The following is a 5040-nucleotide window of genomic DNA, read 5'->3' on the forward strand; positions in this document are numbered from 1 at the left end:
AATTCAAGGAGTAAAAAGAAAAGAGAGAAAAAAACTAAAGCAGGAACAGGAGAAGAGAAACAGGATGAAAAAGGGAGAAGTGAGGATGAAAAGTTAGAAAAAAGGAACAAAAATGAGATAAAGTAAAATAATGATAAAAAATAAAATGTAGAACACTAATAAAAATGGTTAAAATAAAATAATAAAAATTTAAATAAAATATTTTTTTTCTTTTCTTTCTTAAGCAAAAGATAACAAATAAAAGTGAAGTAGTGAAGTGTCATTCACTTCAGCTGAGTTTTAATGTCATCTGGGGGCTAGTTTAAGACCCCTCTCTATTGTTCTGTCTGCTGCTTCTCAGTTTCCTGTTAGGTGGTCAGCACCGTGTTGAAGTTCCCAGTGATCCACTGCTCCTCTGCCTATGTCTCCACAGCTTTGGTTTTCAGGCAGGTGGAATCAAGCTGCCTGCTTTGTTTTTCTTCCTGCTTTCTGTTGTATTTACACAAACATCTATTTCTGACACGGGCTCTAGGAGGCGATGTGCTGGGGTATTCAGAATACTATCTCCCTGCAGAATTAGAAGCTGGGTGTAGCTGCGCTGCTAGGAGGGGCCTGATCTTCAGGAGAAAAATGGCTGTTCAGAGTTGGAGGGACCGGACTGTCCCAGAGCTGGATTCCTGATTGCCTCTCCCTCTGTTGTTACACAGCCTCTACCAAACCACCTCTGCCTGCACCACAGCCTCGGTGAGTGTTTGTAATTGAAAGGTCCTATGCACTGGGTTTAGTGAGTAAAAGCAAGGAAAATATAAAGACAGAGCGACAACGTCACTGCACGTCTCTCTCCCCCGGCACTGCAAGGCCAGTGCAGAACTTCAGGCTGCCTTTCTGAGCGCAGCCTCCCATGGCTGTGGATCCAGATCTAGATTCTCTGGCTGCCAGCAGCCCTGTGGACCCCCTTCCACAGTCAAGTGTTAACGCATGTCCCCAAGGGACATGGACTTGGTGCAGTTTCCTTCCAACCTTCCAGTCCTGGTGGTGGCGTGTCTCTCTCTCCAGCCCAGATTTCCGATCCTACCATTCTCCAGGTGACCTCTATCCTTTCCAGCTGTGGATTGTCTCACCAGCTGTGTTTAATTCGCCAATTCCGGGTAGTTGTTATTGGATTCAACTGTTTCTTCTATCTGCTCCTTGCGAAGGCGCAGGACCCATTCGCCTATTTGGCTGCCATTTTGCCTCTCCCCTCCCCTCCAAGACAAACTTTTTAGGAGCCTGTGGCCACGGAGGTTGGAGCCTCGGTATTCATGGATTCACAGCTGAGGCAGCAGGTCCCTGACTGGTGTGGCTGTAGGTCCCAGGTGGTGTTGGAGGGTCCCCCAGGTGGAGGTGAGGTTGGGCTCCCAGCCACAGCCACTCTCCCCCTCAAAACGGCATGGTCTCTGCGACAGAGCCGGCCACCCTGGGAGAGAGTTCAGTGGTAGCAGAGGCTGCCTGGCCAGGAGCGGGGTCCGCCAGCCCCCAACACCCCAACAGTCCTGCGGAATATAACTGTCCCTCTGACACACACACACACACACACACACACACACACACACACGCCCCACATGTCCACACACCCCCCTTTCCCTCTCTCACTCACTCACACTCTCGCCCTCTCTGCCGTCCTGTTGGCTGCCACCTTGAATTCCCTGAGCCATGTGATACTGAAGAACTCCACTGACATCAGAGGACGTACAGGATTCCTCAACATCAACCATCAGAATTTAAGAATTAGTAACTGAGACTACTGAACAACTGGTGAAGATTATCCTCAAAACTGCCACAACAGCAAGGTGAATTTTCCTTTTAAAATGTTCCAAGAGCTTAGATTCTTTATGTGCCCACTTTATATAAATAACTGGGAGTTTAATTTTTGGCCCTCCTCTAATTCGGTAGATTATTTTTTAAGTTCTATATTAATTTGTTTCCTCTATCTATATGTGCTTGTCTCATTGGGCATCTTTCTATATATTCTTGGTGTATCTTTAAGTTTTAATTTATTTTCCATTTGTTTACAAAATCTCTGTACCACATTTCTTATGACAAACCCATGCTTAACTTGTTACAACATTTTCCTAACAATCTCATATATTATTCAGGTTAATATGAATTCTTTTCACCTTTTAACAAAGATATGTTGATGATGTGGAGGTCTAAACTGCTCTTGTCATTATTTTTCTGGCAAGGATAGATTTTGATACTTCAGACCCTGCTGACAAATTTTAATGCCTAATCCCCACACAAATCCTCCACCTCTTTTTTGTTAGCCGTTTTCCATATTCATTTTGAGGATCCCAACAAAGCAGAAAAGATACTTAAATATTCTGCTGCCCACCAGAGTCCTCAGGACTTTTTCATTTCTCAGAGATATATTTAACTTTCAAATTATTTCAAATCCATCATAAAGCTCATGATTTTAAACCAGGAAAAAAGGATTTTAACAATTCAAATCTAATTTAATCAGGGAAATTTGTTGGTATTTTCCAAATGTACTCTGAAAAAGGATTTCCAAAGCTTTCCCATTCAATAAAGGCTTATTAATTTTAAATTAAAAATACTTGATTTTATCACTAAGTATATTTTAGCATTTTACCAGAGATCAATTTAGACAATTATATTCTAAAAGACACTCTGATTAATAATGAACACTATATTGCATGCTTTTTCTTTGGGTTGTTCACAATGATGACCAATTAAGATGAGAATTAAAAATTTGACAGCATCTCCTACAGAGTCTATATTCAAAGAATCACGATCCATTTTCTTTTTCTTAGAGCAAAAGCTTTATATTTCTTAATTCAATTTAAAAACTATAATATCAACTAAAGAACTTGTATGCATATAAGTATAACCTATGGATACAGACAATGGGAGGGGTGTGTGAAGGCCAAGGCTGAGGGGCAGGGGAAGGCTTGCAGAGGACAACAGTGGGGGGAGAGGGGACATATATAATACTTTAAATAATAAAGAATTAAAAAAAATTATAATATCAGATATAAAAATATAACATGATTATTTTAAAACATCATAAAGAATTATAAATTTGAAAATAGAAACATTAAATATGATATATCTAATTCTTTATTTTATACATGATACAACTAAGGCAGAGAGTAAATTACACAAGAAAGTAAGTCAGTCTTTAGTTGCTGAACTCTGAAAATCTAGGTTACAGTTTTCACACAAAAGAATTAAAAAAAAATTATAATATCAGATATAAAAATATAACATGATTATTTTAAAACATCATAAAGAATTATAAATTTGAAAATAGAAACATTAAATATGATATATCTAATTCTTTATTTTATACATGATACAACTAAGGCAGAGAGTAAATTACACAAGAAAGTAAGTCAGTCTTTAGTTGCTGAACTCTGAAAATCTAGGTTACAGTTTTCACACAAATATCAATTCATTGATTTTTCTAATGTCTTTTTATTTTATTTATATAATGTAATATTTTAACTTTATACATAAAATAATTATATCTATAATTACATATCATTATAGAACATTGCAATATCTTAGGGGGAAATTACAAATTATTAGCATAATTTTAAACTAGTGGTTTTTTAGATATAGATTTCTTTATTTTATAGCTTCTTAAATAATTAATTAATTATTTTTATTGATTTTAAAGAAAGAAATGTTGGGAGAGAGAGGGAAACATAGTTTTACCAGGTCAGGGCTAGATATAGATTTCTTATTTGATTATTCCAAATACTTCACATTTTTTAAAAATATATATTTCCTAGAAAATCATGCCTGATTTCTAAAAAATATATTGGGATGACAGTTATTTTTTTTCTATATTTCTTTTCCTATATTCCTATTTTCAGTTATTTGATGAATATTGGTTGTTGGCATATAATACAGCCAATGAATATTGGCCATGTACCTTGCAATGGTACCCTGAGAGTCTCAGGAAATGTGATGGTAGCACAAGTAAACTAATGGGTGTATTGAAATATGTACTATTTCTGATAGATACTGAACAAGACATGCAGAGGAGAAGTAATACTAAAATCTGATTCAAATTCAGAAATGTTTATAATTAAATTTGCACTTGTACTTATTTTTACATTTATATGTATTTATTTGCTGTCTTAAACGGAATGATTTATAAGTGCCTCTGGTTTTTGGGATACACAAGCCTAGGCCTTTAAAATGTTCTACTAATATAATGAAAGGAAAAATTAGAAATTCATATACTCATTTTTAACTTAAATTTGTAAATATTTCTAGTAGTTTTTTAAATACTACTATATTTAATCAATAAACCTACATATTATAGTGTATTTTGTGACATGGACATATTAATAAAAATATATAGTCCTCAAATTATCATAAACAATTTTATAATTAACTTTTGAAAACAATTGAGTTTATTAATAATAATATTAATGACACTTGTTGGATTCTATTGCATGCCAGAAGTATGATGCTCACAATAAGTGAATAAGCATACTTCAACTCCATTTTTCAGAAATGAGAAAACTGAGGCTAGTGTAGTAATTTCTCTTACTTTTGATATTTTATAAAGTCTGGAGCTGAGTGTACAATCCAGTCAGTCTGACTATGGGTTCATTTCTGGCCTCTATGAGATGAGAATTAATATAAACATTTTATTCCTTTTATTTTAATGAAAATGGTGGTTTCTTTAATGAGCACATATTATTTTGTAAATGAAGGGAAAAATAACAACAATGGTGCCCCAAAATTTTTTTCAGGGAATAAAAAGAAACTTTACTCAATTGTTCATAGAAATTTAAAGACTTAGATTCAAATTGAGCATGTGAAGTAAACAGATGGCACTGTGAAACTGTTCTTATTTCCGTTTGCAAAACTTTAAGTTTGTATTAATAATATCTTTTAAAGAATGATACAGTGCTTTCCGGAAAATAAATTCCCAATTTCAAGTGGTTAATAATTACAAAATGTTCTTTATTTTCTGTGGCTATGTTTTGGAGTGCAAATATCAAGAACTGTGTCTCAATTATAAATTAAAGCCATCTTCAGAGA

The sequence above is a fragment of the Myotis brandtii genome, unplaced genomic scaffold (assembly GCF_000412655.1).
Source record: "Myotis brandtii unplaced genomic scaffold, ASM41265v1 scaffold2189, whole genome shotgun sequence".
NCBI classification, from domain to species: Eukaryota; Metazoa; Chordata; class Mammalia; order Chiroptera; family Vespertilionidae; genus Myotis; species Myotis brandtii.